Source organism: Tenebrio molitor, chromosome 1, assembly GCF_963966145.1.
Source record: "Tenebrio molitor chromosome 1, icTenMoli1.1, whole genome shotgun sequence".
NCBI classification, from domain to species: Eukaryota; Metazoa; Arthropoda; class Insecta; order Coleoptera; family Tenebrionidae; genus Tenebrio; species Tenebrio molitor.
This window is the reverse complement of record NC_091046.1, coordinates 32,079,807-32,100,921: the sequence shown is the minus strand read 5'-3', so window position 1 is coordinate 32,100,921 and position 21,115 is coordinate 32,079,807. Positions and strand designations below refer to the sequence as shown.

The 21,115-nt window shown below is 35.7% G+C and overlaps 2 long non-coding RNA genes across 5 annotated transcripts in view; both read right to left on the bottom strand.

Annotated features, from left to right (window-relative positions):
- The window catches only part of LOC138126448 (uncharacterized), a 49,461-nt gene that overhangs the window by 23,369 nt on the left and 4,977 nt on the right, over nt 1-21,115 (bottom strand). The window contains exon 3 of one of the 3 annotated variants that reach the window (XR_011157825.1): nt 12,270-12,543. The exons of 1 other annotated variant lie outside the window; for it this stretch is intronic. This is a non-coding gene — a long non-coding RNA (uncharacterized lncRNA). Of the gene's footprint in view, nt 1-12,269; nt 12,544-21,115 lie in introns of those variants that run through there. One more of the 3 variants, XR_011157828.1, reaches the window with a different exon arrangement.
- On the bottom strand, nt 4,167-7,028 carry LOC138122414 (uncharacterized). 2 transcript variants are annotated; one of them, XR_011156488.1, is made up of 4 exons: nt 5,802-7,028; nt 5,537-5,748; nt 4,894-5,480; nt 4,167-4,791 (listed from the first exon to the last, which is right to left on the bottom strand). It is a non-coding gene; the product is annotated as an uncharacterized lncRNA (long non-coding RNA). The 2 variants fall into 2 exon arrangements; XR_011156487.1 differs by having other exon boundaries at nt 4,167-5,480.

Sequence of the window (21,115 nt, the reverse complement as noted above, 5' to 3'; positions counted from 1 at the left end):
ATCTTAGTCGCCGGCCTATCATATCCCAAAGATGTCCGATCAGCGATAAGTCCGGTAATCGTGCAGGCCAGGGCAAGATTTGCAATTGTGCTTATTTGAAGTACGTTCTGCCAAAGTTTGCAGTGTGTGGACATGCGTTATCCTGTTGGAAAATACCTTTTGGCAACGTCTGCATGAATGGTGCTAACACCGGTTCCAGGACATTATGAATATATAGCGATGAGCATTTAAAATGCCTGAGACGAACACAAAAGGTGATCTTATATCGAAACAAATCGTACCCCAAACCATAACTCCAGGTGTTAAAGCTGTATGGCGTCGTTCAACAAATTCAAGATTTCGTCTTTCTCTTCGATATCGACGTATTCCCACGGCCGCCATTTGTCCACAAACAAAATCATTATTCGGCATTGAAGACAATATCTTTTCCTGATTCCAATACTGCTACTCTTGACACTAACCTTTTTGTGTGACGAAAAGTGATGGGGGTAAACACTCTCTCGCACAACGGTTGCGCCAATATTTCCATCTCACTTAATTTGGAGTCTAATTATGTAAATTAATCTGTTTGACACGATACAAACATCCCTTAAAATTGTGTATACTTCTGTCTTTGTCACACTCACGGCATTTATCGATAATGTCCTCTCTTTTAATTTGGAGGCTTAAAAATGAACAATGAGTTACGCATTTCGATATTGTTTAGTGTTATCGTTAAAATATACAATTTTGTTGTAAATATGCTTAAGTCAGGTGCAGAAAGAACAAGAGCGTGGCGTGAGAGAAAACGTACGAGTGAAGTGACGGTTCAGAATGTGAAAAAAACGGTGTAAATAATAAAGACAATGAACCAGGAACCAGCAACTAGCACCTCGGCTCAGCCACCTCCTCTTGCACCTATCAGTGATAATTTACAATATTCTGATTTTCCTGTAATACAAAAGTTTCACTTCTATCGTGCGTCTGTACGACACACTGTAGTGACCCAGTTTAAAATTTAAAATTTTTAATTCCCGGTACCGCCACGAGAGCGCGCCAAATGGGAAGGTACTAGCGGCTAGACTAGGAACTAAGGGATGGGGTTGGTAACCTTGGCGAGTTGGCGAAGCTGAGGAAGAGCGGAAATATAGCGGGGATGAAGCGGTCTCTCGCGCGCATGGTTGAAGGGGGGGTAGGTCACTTTTGTTCAGTTTTTCGAAACGAACACACCTTGCGAAGAGCGATCCAAGTTTCTCAAATTTGTAAGTTAAATCTGAACCAATTACACTATCGTTCCGAGTAGATATTTTGTGTCCCCGTGAGGAATTCGACGTTTTAATTCACCTGGGTAATTTATCCCACTTTCGTTGCCTTTTTTTTTGTGTTTTGTTTTTGGGACCAGGACCACGTGGTAAGGGTATGTGGTAGATTTCATTTTGTTGCATGCTGTTTCTTTAAGAAGCGCCCATTTGTTAATTTTAAGCGTTATCTTTCTCCCGGGAGTTTTATTTTTTTAGCAATCTGGTGATTTCGAAAATTCGGGGCCGTCGTCCGAACCGCGTGCGTTCATTTTGTTTTTTTTTTCTTTCACTAACATTTTCTAACGGCACTCGACCCGCCATTTTCTTTTTGTTTAACATTACCAGCGATTATTGGATTTGTGCCATTTAAAGCCTTTTATTTTATCGTTATTTAACTTTGCGCTTTGTTCTCTTTTATTTGCTCATTGTTTAATGTTGCGTTTTGATTTGCTTATTTTATCATCGTTGAATGTGGCGATCTGTTTTGCTGAATTTTCTCATCGTTTAATGTTACTCTATGTTCGATTGAATTAAACTCTGTTTTTTTTTCTTTGTGTTGTTGCTAGATTTCGGAAAAGTTAAAGTTAAAATGTTGTAAGTACGATCACATGGGGGCTAGGCGACATTCAGGAGGTCGTGGGGTTGTTTAGTCAAAGTTCCGTGGGGGCGACGGTTATGTAGGACCGTATAACGGAGGTGGAACAAGTTCTGCCGTATGCGACTCTGAGAAGCTGACGTGAAGCCCCCGTCGCAGTTATAGGGACCTCGGGAGTTTGTCGGTAAACGGTTGGTTGGGGAAGGTGGAACAACTTCTGCTGTATGCGACTCTGAGAAGCTCATCGTACAACCCCGAACGCTAATATCACTCGGAATTGGTCGGTACACAGTAGCCCGCCACGCGATACCTCGAGTACCTATAAATGTCGCTGCTTTCAAGACCCCTCGCGGCCGAAAGTTTGTTACCTCCAGCTCTAAGTTCCCGTTGGCGTACCTTGATCGCGTAGCTCCAAATTAAACATTGTTTTGCCATTAATCGAATTGTAAAATATGAGTAATACCTGGGATACGGTTTTTGAAGAGGGTTTTTCATCCGTCCCTGTCTGTAATAACTGCACCATAATTTGTTCACTTGTTTTGCAAGCTTTAACCTGTCATTTTGTCTGTTATGTACCCGTTTACTGTTATTTTAAATATTGTTGCATTCATCTTGTCGTTTATCTTTGTGATGTACTCAACTAGTTAATTTCTTGTACTTCGTTAAACTTAGTTTCTGTCTTTTTGGATTCGTTTCATTTTTTTTTTTTCATCAAAGTTATTACAGGCATTTTTAATAAAAGGTATTTTGCGTCCCTCACATGTGTGTTTTATTTGCGGCACTCTTCCAACTGGAACCCTCACCGTTTGCATTCCGGACCTTTTTCCGCCAAAAGAAAATCACAACGTAGGGCTCCTCCGATTCGATGACGATCACGACCACATTTGTTACCGTTTGCGCAGGTTCAAATTTTTGGGGGAAAAAGTAATGTATTAAAATCATTACAACACTCTCTTTTTTCTTCTTCAAGTTCTTCATTTAAGAGGTAAAAAAGTTTAAAGTTACCCAATGCGGAGTGCTTTACAAATTGATTAAAAATTTTGGGATCAAGTTACATACCTACTCAGTATGGCATAAAATTCTGACAAATGTGACATTCTAATTCAGTGCCGTTACAAGAAGGAAAACTATTAAAATGAGAATCGCCCTCAAATGTCTCATGATTTATATTGACAAATCACAACTCCGAATTATTTGAACAGCAACCAATCACAATTTAATTAAGCAATTTCCGATATAATTTACCTAAGGAAAAGTTTTTTCGGGCGATTCTCTTCCGAATATACCTCGGGACAGATACATATCGCCAGAAATTTTTTCTTGCAGTCCAACACTCGTGTTTGTCGCTCAAAATTACCCTCGGGCTGGCGCCCTCGTGTAATCTTGCTACAAACATTCGTGTGTCAGGACTGCTCGAAAAAATTTCCGGCAATATATCTGGCCCTTGGTATATTATATGTGAAAATTACTAGTAAGTAAACAGTAATCTTAGTCTAAAGCAAATGCTCAAAGCACCCGCCATTTTGTTGTAAACAGGCTTGAGTAGGACGTATTAAAAATGCCCTTACTAAATGGAATATCTCTTGATTATTTCTAATTTGGTTAGAAGCTATTTGAATTCTATGCCATAAATCTTGTTCATTATTGATTGGGGTTTCATAAACCAATGATTTTACATGGCCCCGATAGTAGAAATTAAGAGGGGTGATGCCTGGAGACCGTGGTGGCCAAGCTATGGGACCAACAAATGCTGATGATGAATTTCTCTAACCACATGAGGGTTGATGTAAGCCCAATAGTGCATATTTCGCAAATTTAATACTCCGTTGCGAGAAAAATTTGCCTCGTGCGTGAATAGTAGGTATATTATATCATTAAGAGTTGAAGTGAGTCTTTTTGTGGCTAGCCCAGAGATTGAAGGCCGAAACGCAGTTGAGGCCGACAAGTGGGCGAGGCACAAAAAGACCTTCTACTCCGAATGATATACAGGGTGTTTTCGAAGTTGAGGGGTTCCTTGGAACACGAGATACTATACATTATTCTTAAGAATTTTAGCCTAAATCTTCTTAGTAAAATGTTTGTATTAAGAGAGATAATTGATTGTATATTTTTATTGTTTTCTAAAATTTTGAGTCCGGTCCTGTCTATTTCTCCGCTGTCCTAGATTAATAACTGACGTGGCCCAGGATGGTGTCTTTCTGGAAATCGCTCTGCGTACTCTCTGGACGCCGCAGCTGCATTTTGATAACGTGATAACATTGCCCATATACATTAGCAACATATCCGTGAGCTCATTATTTTCGTAATGATAAAGCAAATCCGACTAATTAGGTGACAACTCTGGCAGTATTTTTGATTAACATCCATGCTCATTTGATTTTTTTTTTGTCAATTCTAATTTCTAACAAATCAGCGCAAATTTGAGCAGGACCGGTTTCAAAAATTTCAAAAAAATTAACTTATTGTATCTTCATTGCCGTACACATTTTACTAAGGTGACTTTGGCTAAAACTCTTTAGAACGACGCATACTGTCACAGGTTAAAAGGAACACCTCAACTTCGAAAACACCCTGTATACTATATATTTTATCTACAAGCGGATCACAAAAAAAATCGAACATAAACTCACTTATTTATTTTTCTTTTCCTGCAGTTACAATCTTCAAATTTTAAAGCACTAGTAATTTCTATTTCCCTTGTTATTGGTACTTGAAGTTTCGATAATATTTGTAAAGTCTACAATGCTATTCAATCTATCCGATGTACTTTCTGCAAATTTCCACATAAAACTTTCCCAAAATGGTGAATGATCGCAATTTGTAATTTTTTGTATCCTGAACTTTTATTACAGAGCAGCAAATTGGTGAATTCATCGCATCACAAGCTCCGGTGAGACATAACTCTACGGACATAGCCTACAATAATTTATCATTCTTCGTCTAGGAAACTCAAAAATTTTAGATTATCGTGATTCATGAGCATTATTATACATGCACAATAATCATATATGTACTTACTTTTCCAGACTTTGGTGGGACTAGGGTAATTATACAGTTTAGGTCGACAAATCTGACGCATGCGCAAATATTTGAATGCCACGCAGATTTTGCTAGCGATTGTTTAATAATAATTTATTTGAAACATTTAAAGTACCTAAAAACAGACAATGTTTCATGCTGGTTCCGTTGTATATTGCACCCAGTTTAGATTCACTGAGTTTGGGAATTTCGGAGTTTCATTTGCGCATGCGTCAGATTTATCAGTGGCGTCCTGTTTTTCAGTTGTGGTAGCCAAGTGTAATTTGTGTGTAATTTGTTGTTGTAATAAACGATAAAAACTGTATTTCTTAGTAGAACCCTGTACTCTAGAACATTGTTCTCTGTAAGACAAATGGAATAGAACGAGGTTTTAATTAATAAAAAATATAAAATAAATTGAAATAATTTGGTTACGCCACTGCTCATAACTATGACGTCATCTTCGCGCAGGTCGTTGACTCAGCCTATGTACTTCTTACAAAAACAACCTCTAGTTTTAGTTTGCCACGATCTGCGTCAATTTTCGGGGAGTAAAATTCATATCGGCACCGGACTTCAGTTATTTGCTAAATATGTATAACAAAAATTATCAAAACGTGAATAGCAAACGTTTACAACTTACAGCTGTTTACTTTTCAACAGTGCGTTATTTTTTAATTTTTACATCATGGCATCTGACATCCACGCTGTGACCACGCCCACAACGCCACAACGGGCGGCTCGTCTTTATTCACAGTCGAATCGATTAAATATTGGATAATAATTTCGTTATTTCCCTTTTTTTAGAGGCTTTTCTTTAATAGGGATAATTTAATTATTACATATTTCGTGCAACTGATAATTGTAATTGATAAATAAATCGTGACAAACATTTCAAATGACCTTACATTTGACCGGGTCGAGCCGCCTGTGGGACACTTCTATTCCTAGGACTTGAAGTACTTCTACTCCGCTCAGAAAAAAAAAGACAGTTTAACCGTCTCTATGGAGATACACAAAGGCATAATTTTTGACCGTTTGAAGATAAAGTATATTTTCAATAAATGGAGGATCTTGTGCATTCATTTGTAATAACAATTTGCAAAAATTATATCATCGTAGGTAATCTTCCGGGAGTAAGGCCTGCGTTCGTACATAATGATATGAATGCATTTGTTCTCGATTCAAAATTCTCCAAACTGTGCTTTTTGAAGCTCCGACTTGTCGAACGATCTGTCTGACACTTTTGGATCTTCATGTACCAGATGTAAAACTTGTTTATCAAGCTCACCATTGTCCAATCTAGGTCTTCCCATAACAATGCTACTAACATTAAAATTGCCAAATTCTCTCAATTGCCGGTCGCTCCTCGCAAAAACGCTTCTGTATGGGATGTGTCAATTCGGAAAGATTTCTCAATACCTTCTCACTTCAGCCAAACTGTTTGTATGCACCTTACCGTGAATAAGATGCCTAACGAAGCGTCCGTTTTACTAGCATTACGTACATCGTCCATAAAAAGCTAAAGGTGAGCCAACGAACAAAGATAGTAATAAAAAAAGGGATGTGGGGATGTGGCGTTAGTTGCGCAGAAAGATATACGTCGAAGCTTATTTCACAATGAAGCAGGTTCTTTGGCATTTGTCATCGTTATAAGAATTTGATTCTGAAATAAGTTTGTAAAAAAAATGTGGAGTATCCTTGACACAAAAGAATTCTGCGTAAATGACTTTTGGAGGTGAAATCAAAACGATGGAAATTACCCTATATCCTTGTATTTCCAACGCCTATGAATAGGGAAAATTTGTCCGAATTTGTTCACTTCATTAGCAACCATTGTTACATCAAGTCCACAATAAAGTCGTAGGTGCAAGCACACTGCTTTGTAAATGTTTCTATGGAAATGATCGAGAGGAGTAAGGTTACGTTTGTGACTGACGGGCACCTTTGATTATTATTGTTGCTAAACTACCAAGATAATCAGGTAATCACCTTTAACTCAGCAGCCACTAACAATTTTGACCAAATTTTCAATCATTTGTATCTCGAAAACGAAAAAACTGTTATAAGAAAATTTTTTTGTCAATGACTTCTCATCATCATCGGTAATTGTTCACTTTAACTACTTCTGGAATTTTCGCGTTTTTTCTGGCTAGACAGCCTCAGGACGGCCTCCTACATCGTTTCTCACCAGTCAAACCTTGTGCAAATGAAACTTTTCCTTACCCTTTACTAAGATTTGGCGCGACCTTGAAACACAACAAGAGAGAAAAAAAGGCATTTGCACAAGGTTTGAATGGTGGGACACGATCTAGGAGGACGCCCTGAGGCTGTCTAGCCAGAAAAAACGCGAAAATTCCAGAAGTAGTTAAAGTGAACAATTACCTCATCATCAATTACCGGTTTTTTTTCCAAATTTATTTCAGAATCACCCTGTATTTGATAGACTGAGAAAAATGTTGCATTCATTGATGTGCACATCTTTTATATATCTTTTGGTTGTCCCAACTATAGTTTATGGACGACAAACGATATCATAAATCATGAATTATAAAAATACAATCGAACAAAATAGTTAATTTATGAGGTAAGTGTTAAAAGTGAGATTTTATTTTGTAAGTGGGGTAGATTGGGAAACGAGCGCAGCGAGTTGACCAACCCCACGAACAAAATAAAAGCACTTTTAACACGTCCATCATACATCTATTTTTTATACAACTGGTTTGCATTGCATTAAAAAATGCAGTCGTATTTTTGATGTTTATTTTAATTTCTGCGGCAAAAATAAGGTAGCTAGTCTTGTATTGACATTTGTTTATTAGAAACGTCAAAAAAGTTTTCATTACGTTTTGTAAAACACTTTCAATTCCACATTATTGCATTCGTAAACATGGAATGCAAAGAAAACGACGTTAACGATGCCGATATCGACAGATTTCCCGCAGATATTGAAAAAGCGGCAAATAGAGCCACTTTAACATTTATAAATAAATAAAAAATAACTAGTGTTAAAAGTTTTTTTTTACTAGTGTTAAAATAGTATATTAAAAGACAAGTTTCATAAGACCAGTCTTGAAGCACGAATTTAAGATTAAAAAACGAGTGGCGTAGCCACGAGTTATTTTAAAGAATGAGTGCTTCAAGGTCTTATGAAACGAGTTTTTTATACTATTTTTTGTAATTTGCCCTTTTTAAGCCGTTTTTAAACAAAAATGTTTACTTTCGTCGATTTAGGGATTTTCGTGGCGGTTGGTAATGTCTTAATTTTTAAAAGTGAAAATTTGATCAAGCCTTCAAAGTCGCCTTTTGTTTTATCCAAATTCTGTCACAAAACACGAATATGAAAGATAATCTTTCATGTACGCCCGCTGAAATACGTGAAATTCCCAAAAATACGGTCGCGAATTTGTTGCTTGATAAATCCTGATAATTTTGTAATTTAAACTCACACGCTTGACGAATCAAGTTTCGCCAACCTAAAAATTTTTGTAAAATGTTCCGTGAAATAATGGCTATAAGGACATCCCAGATGATGACGTCGCGTTCGTTAATATGTCTATTAGAGAAACAAAATGGAGGCAAATTACAAAAATACTTTTAACACGGTAAGTTATAAAGAGCAATTTTTAATCAAATTAGCTTCCACTAAAAACGTCACTTTTAATGTCAGTTGTATAAAAAATACACTGTTGGTGGTGCTAGAAAGAGGAAACCGAAATACGGCGACGTACATTACTAATATTCTGGAACCTCATATTGTCCCATTCCGACCATTTATTGGGATGACTTTATTTTTATGCATGATAATGGTCGACCGCACGTTGCGGGAATAGTGCAGCATTATTTCCGTGAGGTCGAAATTGGGCAAATGCAATGGCCAGCAAGGAATTCAGACCTAAACCTCATAGAGTAATTGTGGGATCCTACAAATAAAAGAGTTAGAAGGTTACCAAATCCACCAACAACTCTTCATCAGCTGTCTTTGGGTCTAACTCAAGTTTGAGAAGAAATTAAGCAAAGAGTTATACAAATCCTCATTTTAAGCATGAGACAATGTTGTGCAACTGTAATAAAGGCACGGGGTGCCAACACCCACTATTAAATGTTAAATTTCTTTGTTTTCTCCGAATTTGAATTTTTTAATTTTTTTGTTTTCTTCACTTCTTTGTTATGTTCTGATTATTGTAGTGTTTACTTTTATAAATCTACTTCTTTAATACTTTACAGTTCGAAATGTTGTAACTGGAAATAAATTTTGGCTCAAAAACACGAGTTTTGAAATTATGCGATAATTTTGGCGGGCAGTGTAATTTATTTTAGTTTTGTAATGCCAATCATGATTAAGTTAATAATGTGGATATTTTGTTTCTAAAATACCTAATACAGCTAATTTATTCATTTATATAATTTTTAAACTAGTTTCGAAATAGTAATTTAGTAAATTTGAATGTTTTGAATGAAATCAGAGTCACAATTAGAAATAGCTACTGATAATCGTATTATCATTTGTGTTGAAATGGTTTATCTTATTACTCACTTGAAAAGCATGCTAAAAAAATCAGTGATACATTTATTGATAAAATAAGTAGGTACATTTGCAATAATTAGTTTTTGAAAAACGTGTTAGGTAAGTGCGGCGCATAAATTCAAATGAGAAAAGCTGGAACAACATTGGGTCAATAAATGCTTCAGCGTTCAACAAACACCTGATTCGACTCAAAGATGCTTCAATGTGGGCAATTTTGGATATTTGTCGTTGTTTACACAAAATTGAACAGTACAAGGAAATGTGAAAATATGGGAGAAATCTTTGTTATCAGTTGTCAAAGAAAGGCTTTCGCGATACAATAAATTGTAGACACTGCAACAAGACAACGACAGCAAACATTGCAATCGAGTTTGTAAAGCTAAGAAAGAAAGAAGCAAACAAAAATGGTCTTCACAATCTCCAGTTGTCAAAATATTTGCATCATTGAAGTGCAACAACTTAAGGGACAATGTATGATAACACTGATAACGCTTAAGAAGTTAAATGGGCACACACGTGTTTAGCGCAATAGAGAACGTGTAATAGAAATACCTGCCTTAATTTTGACTGCTAATAAAACTTACCAAGTACAGAGGCACCTAAAAAAAAATTCGCAAATTTTTCTAATTTGAAAATTTGTGTTTACATTGATTTCACAACGACCAAAATTAGATACGCGATTTTTCCAATTTTTTAATCCAAAATTTTCAATAAATCCTCAAGAAAGAAGTAAAAGTTTTCTCTATCTCATTAGAAAAAGTTATGCGTGCAACACGAAGGAATAGTATATTTCAAACCAAGGCAAGAAAGTGCTTTCTTGCAGACCGCAGGCAAAGATTATAAACCGAGCCGTAGGCGAGGTTTATAAGTGCCCAAGGTCTGCAAGGGCACTTTCTTAACAAGGTTTGAATACTATTTTTTTCCCTACCAGCACAACTTCGTTGAAAAAAGCCAAAAAAAGATGGTTATATTCCTGATTAAAACGAAAATTTTGAGAATTGAATAGTAAGCTGGGTTATTTGTTTAATTAACTTGTCATCGCATTTGAAGATTTGACGTTTGTTCGAAAATTTGATATAAACAGGGTAAAGTAATCTATAGTGAAATTTTTTTAATAAACAAGTGTCAATGTCAAAAGTATGTAAAAAACCACTCTGTACCACCCCAAAATGTGCACATATGGACCAGCTGTATAACAATTTGACACCAAATCATAGTTAAGGTTATGTTCATTTCACTTCCCGGACCTGTTTTTCGCGAATTCATTTTCAAAACAAATTTAATGAGAAATCAGCGAAAATATTTTTCGAATTTGAAATAAAGTCTCGCTAGTCAGGGCGCAGGCTCAATTAGATTAAAAAAATGTTGACACTCAGTGTGATTAATCGTATTATCATGAAAATCACTGTTTGGCTCATACCAACATGATAACGTTTTGATAATTGTTTATTAAAAAATTTCAATTATATGTATTTAACATCTATATATAGTCCATTTTTTAATTATAGTCCGATGTATCAATTAAAAAGCAGAACAACTGTCATATTGCTATCTCTTTTCAACATAATGTAAACAAACTATTGAATTCTTGTACGTATTGTATTAAGCGTGTTCCACTATGCATCTCGCTTTAGCATGTGCGATTAGAGCAAGACGCGAATTGTACGTTTATTCCACTAGAGACGTCAAATTTTTAGGTTACGTTTTAACCACGTTATTTGTGATAATTTTGTTTAATTTTGCTTGAAATGTCTTCCGTATGATGCCAACGAAAAGCATGTGGACAGATCCTTTTACAGAATTTGTAAATTGCAAAAATAATATTGGAATTGCGCGGAAACTTGCAAGACTGGAAGTTAACAGGTAAGGAGGTAAACTAATTCATAGAGAGTTGTTTTGTGTTCATGGCGTTGCCGAAACAAAATCTGGGAAGAAAGAAAGAGTCTAAACGTGGTTGTTTAGTGCTGTTTTCAACAATTTTTAATATATCTGACCTATTAGTTGATATGTAAATAGTTATCAAAAGCGTTCTGAAGGGAGCGGTTTTTTGAAAGATAAAATTAAAACGGAGGAATGAATTTGCAGAAATACCAAGAAAGCACGAAAGAACACAATATCTGTCTCATGTTGCCTAAATAAATTTTCAAATATTGGTAGAACCATGCACTGCTGTCAAATGTCGAAAGCAGACGTGGGTCATGTCGACTTCTTGATTCGGATTAAGCTCATCGGACTATAATAAAAAAATGGACTATATATAAAATTGAATGTCTGTTTGTTTGTATATTTGTATGCAAATCTACAGTTTTACTCCGATCTTGATGAAATTTTGTACACTTGATCTTCAAAACAAGAAGAAAAATACTGTCTACTTTAATTTTACAAAAACCAACCCCTACTACCATTTTCAACCCTGTTAAGAAAAAAAGACAGTTTTTTCGAGTTGGAAATACCCTCACCTTCGCCGCTTCACCCCTATTTCATCCTCTGAGTATATCGTCACCTTCGCCGCTTGACACCCACAAAAAGCAACCCCTATTATCATTTTTAAGCCTGTTAAGCACAAAAAAAGTTTTTTCGAGTTGGAAATCGCGTTTGCATGATATGTTCAGGTGTCATAGTTACATTTGGTTGTTTATAAAAGTAGCAATTTTGCAAAATGTGTTTGAATGATTGTGTTTTACCGGAAGATGTCTTAAATGAAGCAGAACAAGCTTCAAATAGCTTAATGACGGAAAAATCAAAAGGCAGATATCTGAAATCAAACGAGACAATCAAACAATAGGAGGATCTAAATAAGGTTACAACTGAAAATAAAAGTGTTATGTTGGCGTATTTTCTTGAATTGCTAAGTGATCACAGATCACAGACAAACTTCATATTGAAATTACTGCGTTTATCACAATACATGAAAGTAGAAACATAATTTGAAAACATTCTGAAATTTGCGGGCAAAGCCGCGGGTAAAAGCTAGTTTATTTACATAACTTTAATTTCAGTATAGAATCTCGGCTTTACAATGTCTGATACAGATAATATCTCTTGCACATCACCTGACATTCGGGCTGCGGCTCTTGTCACCGTAGGAAATTTATTGCCGGAAAAATAAGTAGCATTTTAACCTAAAAAATATTAAAAATTAGATTAATTTTTAGAAGTTGTAGTATCTGCCTAGCTTATCTGTTTATTTTCTAGATTATATGATTGATCTACCAACTTGCATTATTGAATTGGCTTTCATTTATCAATAACTTTTGTTCGACACCTCCCTAGAAAGTGGGTCTGTATCCATGGTTACCAGTGGGTGAAGGTTTCACTTTCGCTCACGCATAATTGAAATTCGATTTTATGAAAAAGAATTTGTATATTGAAAATAATTACATACCAATAATAACTTAGAAAACACATTGGTGGTTGACATTCAAAAAGGTATATTATTATACTCATGTCATATCGTGAGGAAATTCCTTAACATTGACACAGAACATAAAACACAAAAAAGTCAAAATGTGGAGGCAAGACGCCGGTAATTATGTTGATAAGCACTGCACTATTACTTGATAGTATTATATCCGTAATAGTGTATGTACTCCGGCAAAATTGCCGTGCCGCCGGGTGGAGGTGGGATACGAGAATAACTAAACGTTATTCACGTTGAGTTGAACATTTCAAGGTCAAATTATTTTATTTTTTAGCTCTGTAATTATGTTTTGTAAATACATAGTGACATGTAACGTGAACGGTATTTACCTGCATGTCACTATTTGCAAAATTATTTGACCTTAAAATGTTCAATTCAACGTGAATAACGTATACAGTGCGTTTTTTTAAGACTGGCCAGAGGGTTTTAAATGCTAATTTTTCAACCCCCTGTTAACTTTTATTTTTGTGAAAATTACAAAACCTAGCGCTGTTTTTTGATTAAACAATAGTATTATCTAGTCATTTACTTCATTTTGTAATACCTAAATGGTTGTAATAGACAATTTACAAATAAAATGTTATTTGCAAAAAATAGTGCGAACATTAATACACTTCGCTCCAAAATTAACGCATAATTTGTAATTATATTTATATTATTTTTGTTAACTGTTTCTTTCAACAGATGTGAAGGAAATATGTTTACCTTTCTTTTCAATTTTTTTTTTGAAGATAAATCAACACAAAATGTTGATGGTGTTTTGTTTAAGTGAAATATAAAACATAGCAGTGTTATTTTCTGTTTATTCCTTGCCTCATTTTTGTCAATTATCATAGTTAACAGCTTTGAAAGTAGCCTGTTATTGTTATATTCGAGTAAAATGGATCGTAATGGATGAGTTCGAATAAATCTTTCCGCGGAAAAATGTGCGATGGTGGTGGCGTTCTCCGAAAAATGCGAATCTCAACAATCCATCTCTCGACGCTTGGGGGTGACTCAATCTACCATTCTAAGGGTTCAAAATCGAGTTAGAGGGACAGGTGCCAATACGAGAAGGTTGGGTCAGGGTAGAAAACGGATACAAACGCAGCTCAAGACAAATTTTTGCGCCTACGAACCTTGAGACAACGATTTGTAACAAGTTCTAGCTTGAGTCAAGACTTTTCCCGGAGGTACAATACCCAAATTAGCCAAAATGCAATTAGGCGAAGATTGGCAGAGCATCATCTGCTGCCGTTTGTACCCGCAACGGGTCCCCTTTTAACCGCAGGCCACCGCAAAAGACGACTAGAGTTTGCTCGGGAAAACCTAAATTGGCAAGAAGCTGATTGAGCTAAGGTATTGTTCAGCGAAGAGTCTAGGTTTTGTCGATTCTCTAATGACAGGTGTATGAAAGTCTACAGGCGTCCTGGAGAACGATTTGCCCAGTGCAATGTTGTTGGAACCGTTAGTTTTGGTGGAGGCTCAGTTACGATTTGAGGAAGCATATCTTTGGATACCCGCACGGAGATGGTTGTTGCAGCAATGGACACTTAAATGCCTACAGACCCATAACCAATATCTGGGAACCTCATGGTGTGGCCTGTGCACCACATATCGGCTAAAATTTCTTGTTTATGCATAATAATGCAAAGCCTCACGTAGCACAAGCGGTGAGTCGATACATTCACGACGTTGGTATTAACACTGTGGACTAGCCAGCCCAAAGTCCAGATTTAAATCCGATAGAGCACTTATGGGACCACATGGAAAGACAAGTTGCAGCTTCGCAACCTGCGCCAATAAATCTTAACGATCTTGGAAACAAGCTTGTTGAGATTTGGGATGGTGTTGACCAAGATTACATAAGACATTTAACACCGAGTAGGGGTAGGCGGTGTCAAGCAGTAGTTACCACAAGAGGAGGAAATACCTGTTATTAGTTACTTTTTCGTGTAATTTCTTAAATAATGTTGTGTTAATTTTTGAATCGTTCCTGTATTTTACTTTATTTAACGTTATTTATAAAACAATATATAGATTTGGTCCACGTAAACGTTAGGCTTTATGCTATTTCAATTTAAACAACTACAAAAAAAATTTACTCCGTTTTGAAAATTATGCGTTAATTTTGGTGCGAAGTGTATTTTACATTTAATAACGATAGATTCATTATTTATGTTATAACAAGTTTCTTTACTTTAATAAAAATTAAATGAAATGTTCAAAATTGCCTCCAGAGCCAGTTAAGCAATCACACAATCAATTACATATCAAAATTACAAATGTCAGGTGAAATTTTAGCCTACTGTAGCTTTTTTCGGCTGATAGTTTCTACATTTTGTTTTCAAAAAGAAGGTGAGACTGTTGAACCTGTACCATTTATTATATTAAAACAACTAATAGCTTATTAAAAAACCTCTTACCTGGGTACCTGAAGATATCAACGTTTTGAAATACAAACAGTGTAGGTACTCTTCAATATTGAATATCACAACCGCGCTGATGCTGCTTTCGTCTTTTCCCTTGATCTCGGTCTGCCATTGTGTAAATATTTCCAATTCCTTCTGGTATCGTAATTTTGATTTCGTAGGCATCATTTTGTACTTGCACTTGCCTCTTCCAGGACGTCATCAGGAACACAGAATTCTTCGTCATCCATTTCCACAACGTGGTGTACGCAATCACTTTATTGACTTTGCAAAACTTTGTTTATTTTGTATTTTTTTTCCATAGCAACAGATCTCTCCGAAAATGTGGTTTATTTGTTTTATTTTAATTTTATGTAAAATTTTGAATATAAAGTTACCGACTCATTTTCTAAGGAGTTATGTCTGGTATCGAACAAAATCAAATACAGCACTCGAGAGTAAGGCCGCTTTTGTTCACTTGAATTGCATCGTCATGCAATTCGCGTGAACAAAAGCTTTACCTTCCTCTCTCGTAGTGTAAATAACTAATTTCACTTTTGACACTTTTGACATTTATATTTTGGTACAGTTCATTTCATGATTAACTTTCTCACCTTAGTGAGAAAGTTGAATTTTCTCACCTCAAATGAGGTATCCACAGCCTACATTTCCAACCGGTAGGGAAAAAAAGTGGTTTTTTTCCTACTCGACTTCGTCTCGATTAAAAATCCCGCATTTCGTACGGAAAAAATCACTTTTCCTATCTCGTTGCATAGATAACTATTTCATGTGTTTCACATATTTGTTTATCAATTATCGAGCTAAGCTGTTTGGGTTTCCCGGTTTGTAAACGTTGCAAAAGTCGGGAAATTTTAACTTGAATAAATCACTTTAACGATTTGCTGCCTGTTATTTCCCAAAGCATAAAAGAAATATTGCTAAATTTAAAGTTACAAAAATGTCTCTCAATATAGGATTATTTATCGGACTCTGAAGTCCCGACTAATAAGTGCAAGTCTGGGAAAAATATTGAAAACATCATAAAAGAAATTAATGAAGACTTAATGAGTATCTATCATTATCTATGTAGCAATAGCCTTAATGTTAATGTAAACAAGTCTAAGTATATAATATTTCAAAACAGATATTCAGTCTAAAATCAATGACATAGGCATGAAAGTACACATAAATAAAATTGTCTTAGAGAGGGTTAATGAGATTAAATATTTAGGTGTTATATTTGATAATAAATTAACGTTTCATTGTCATACACAATATGTTTTAAATAAAATGTCACAAAAAGTTACCTCTTAAGTAGAATTGGTCAAAATTTGAACATATACAGGGGGTCCCAGAACTGGCTCCCCAGAGAAAACAGGCATGTGCCGACAACAAAAGTGGCTCTAAATTGACTAAAATAAATTTTCTGCTAGCTCAAATTACCGAGTTATAAAGTTTTTAATTTCACCAATCCCGGAAGCTCGTCCTCAGGTATTACTAAAAAATCCGATCGGTTGCTAAACAACAACAAAAAATCTCTGATATCGCAAAAATCAATAAAATGTTTGAGCAACCGGAATTTTGACGTTTTCCGATATAAAAATTCGTTGACGTTTATCTGTCATCAACATCAAGACTTAACAATTGCAAAATTCGAAATAAAACAATAAAAATGGCGATTCTAAAAAGAACCATTTATTTAAATAGGTAATAATGTTAAAGCAGATGTCCGAAATGACCACCATTCATTTGTATACACAATTGTGCTCTACGTAACAAACTTCTTGTAGTAGCGTTAGTTATCATTTCTTCAGTAACTGAAACAAAAGCCTCCTGAATTCGAACTCTCAGATCAGCCTCTGAATTTATGGGCCGCCGATAAATGATTCAGATCTGGAGACCTGGCAGGCCAATGATGCGGTCCTCCTCGACCGATCTAGCGCTGTGGATATTGGTTATCCAAAATTTCCCGAACGTTTCTGCTAAAATGTGGTGGAGCACCATCATGTTGGAACCAGTCATTTATGCGATAAGCAAGAGCATATCTTGCCCCCGTTAACCTTGCGGGGAATTCAAACGGTCCAATCTAAATCGGGGGATTCGGAATTTTGACAAATGGAAGGATCCACCACGCTTATACTTACCAAACGATCGCCCAGTCCACAAATTAACAGAAAACCCATGTTGAAAACCTCTGGGAAATAATTCTCTTGGATTTTCCTCTGCCCAGATATGAAGGTTGTGATAATTGGAACAACCTTACCGGCAAAATAGCGACTCATCAGAAAACAGTATCCGTGTCAAGAAGTGTGGAGCATCGTTTTGGTTTATTAACCATAGACAAAACTCTCGCCTAATTGGATAATCCTCTGGCAGAAGATGTTATACTCGTGGTACGGATGCCTCCTATTATCAGCTAGAACTCTCTGCACCGAACTCTTGGATAAACCCATTTCACGAGAAACGGTTCGAATACTCCGGGTGCCGTCTTCCTCAAAGACATTCAATACGGCTTCGACAGTCCTTACATTTCTTGGAGCACCCCCAAATTCTTCTTCGAACTGGCTGCGCGATTAATTTCAGGATTGTTTTATGATCGGGATGACTTTATCTTTGTAGAAATTGTTCACGGTACAACCTTGCTGCTTCACGTGCATTGTTCCCACATCGTGCAAAAGTAAGAATCATATCTACGTACTCAGAGGAACAATACATGTTAAATGATACACTTGAATTAAATATCGCAGCGAAATTGTATAACAAATGTCAAACTAACGTAAACAATCATTCTAATAAATGTAGTGGACCAAATCTAATGGACAGAATTATAGAGGTTTACGGATAAAAATGAAACCTAGGCAACGCAAAATTGCGATTATTCCACCTTAATCATGCTCAACTCTGATTGGTCAACTTCAGAATGTCTTTTCTCGGTTATCATTTGAGATAGGACTTTTTTTCTTCAAAATACACGTTAATATATTCACCCTAAGGCTCCCTTTTTCTCTGGGGAGCCAGTTCTGGGACACCTGTATACCAGACGTTTATTATACAGGCTGGTCCCGATATAACCTGCCAGAAGAAATACAGTAATAGGTGACGATGAGTAGAACTCATACACAAAAAATGTTTCTAATAAAAGTCTTATCGTTTTCGAGATAAAAATAATTGAAAATTTGGTCAAAATTTGCTGTACGCTAATGAGTTAATCGGTTTTAAAAAGGTAATTCTGGTTACTTGGCTGCAGTTTCTTTAGCAACGGTACCTGTAACACCTATGACATTTGTCAAGTTTAATTTTAAATTTGCGAATCCTTCAAAAAGTTATGAAATTCACAAAACAAGAATACGCCGCTTTGCATTTACTCTATAACAAAACATGTGGTAATTCAAGACCGGCAAGGTGACCATACGGCGAGCGTTTTCCTGAAGGAGTCCTTCCGTCTCGTTGTACTTTTGTGGAGCTACATCTGCATTTATGTGAGGTCAGTTCTGACTGATTCCAATACGATGGCGTACCCGATCCTCCATTTAACCCCTTTGGATTTTAATTTTTGGGGCCTCACGAAAGATTTGGTATACGAAGTTGAAATAAAGACAAAGGCCAACTCTAGAAACGCGTAACAGGCGCTAGACGCCGCGAACCAGATTCGTAAAAACCAAGGAATGCTGAATTCTGTTTATGAAAATTGGTACCGGCGGCGTACTCAAATGTGCTTAAATACCAACGGAAGGCACCCAGAACATTTATTATAAAATCAAGTTTATTTATTAAAATTTAACATAAAATAACATTTTTAATTTACAATGCGAAAATTTCCGATAATAATGCGGAATCTGGAAAAGTGCCCCGAATGCTTGCAGCGTTTCCACGTTGAATGGCAAGGGAAATCCTCTCAAAAAGGAATTTCTTAGATTTTGAATCCCCTGATTCCGCGATAAGTCGGTCTCCGATGACATTAATGAAATCTATTGTTTACCTTTCATTAGTTAGTGGACATTCTCAGTTAGAGTTGAAAGTACGAATATGTAAAGTGTAAATAAATTTATTCAATACATTATTTTGGCTATTTAACCACAATTAAGACGATACTCTTATTACACAGTTCTTCCACAATTTTGCACACACTACCTATACGTTTATTTACACATTACAATTAATTCCTGAGTAGGTACGTAATTTTGTGGTCAGCAGCGTCGAATGGGTGTGGATAGGGGTTAATTTATCCCCATTATTTTGGACCTAATGAAAAGGGGTTTTTTAGACTTGTTAGATCCGTCTAATGACCCCGAATTTTTTTGGCAGGTTATATCGGGACCAGCCTGTATACAACAATTGTTTCACCACATTTGAATTATTGTTCATCAGTATTATTTATGTTACCGGCATATAAAGTATAATCTATTCCGTCTTTAAAAAAACAATAGGTGCCATGCTTTTTTGTTAAATTTTGTTAAATTGGCAGTACCGAGGAAAGTAGTAGTTATATTTCATTTCGTTTTGGTTGTAAACCCTTTTTAACTAAATTTGAAATGCTGTGTTGCAAAATGATTCTAAAACAAAAAGTAAATAAGGTTATTAATAAATATCATTTTTCAAACACTAATATCTTATACTGTTTCCATGGTGCATTTGAGCTCACACCTTATGTTTCCCATAAAATACTCTTTTCTCTATAAGACACGTCGTCAATAGCAACGTATCTTATAGAGTCATAAAATACGCTCACATATGTATTATTCAGGTAACATTTTATTCATCATTTTTACAGTAATTATCACAAAAGTGAAAAGTACAATTATTGAATTGGGACTGCCACATTAGCTTCGTGCTCTTGTTCCTAACATCTTCTTCTTTAACTTCTGCTGTTTCATCCAATGCAAGTGCCCGGCCATCGAAAACTGGCAATCTTTACATTTTCTTCAAATGATTCTTGCCGTAATGTGATAATGTGAATTAACTTTTAATGAAGTTCTACACACTTACCCCATATCAAAAAAAGCCAAAATGACATCTTCCGTTACCTCCGTGATGCTTTTTTTATTGTTCCGGCCTTGAAACGAAACATACACCTTTTCGTATGCACTTTTAGACTTCATTGGTAACAAATTGCCGTTTTTTTCTTATTTCTTCTGGAACGTTTTGGCACATTTCAACGATGAAAATTGTTTTTTTTCCAAATTTGTTGATATTATTACCATAGTACCCACGGCAACCTCCGCATTTTGTGTATTGTGACGCGCCTCGAATAATTTCTGAATTTATTAAAATTTCTGATAAGATATTAGTGTTAGAAAAAATCTTGAAGACAACGCGTGTTTTATAGTTTAAAAATCTCGATCTATTAAATCTTCGGTCCCTGCGGTCGCTCTGATTTAAACTACGATCTCGATTTTTAAATCGTCTATAAAACACTTGTTGTCTTAATAGCTATTTGACGTTTTTCTAATTTATTTTAAATTAGACAACACAAAGTGATTATTTAAAAGGTTTACTACTGAAGTGCTACACACATTTTATACGAGTCAGACCCGATCTAAGAACGATGCGATTCTTAACAGATTGATGGACATCTTCAATGTGAGAACAATGCATTTGTATTCGATTATATCTTAAACTGTATAATTAATTTATAGGTGGGAAGATCTGTTATACAGGGTATAACAGAAATAAGTAACTGGTATTAGAACTCATCAAAAGGAACAACTTTTCTCTCTGCCATTTTGGCGAAAAACGTTGCGTAATGGCTTAAAAAAGTAGGAAAGATTTTCCTAAAACCGTTCATATTTCCAAAACTAAGCTACCTAAAAACGTGAAACAGCCAGATTCTTACGAAGTGGATTTTTTGATATACGCGTATATTTGTTTGAATTTCGATTTCGG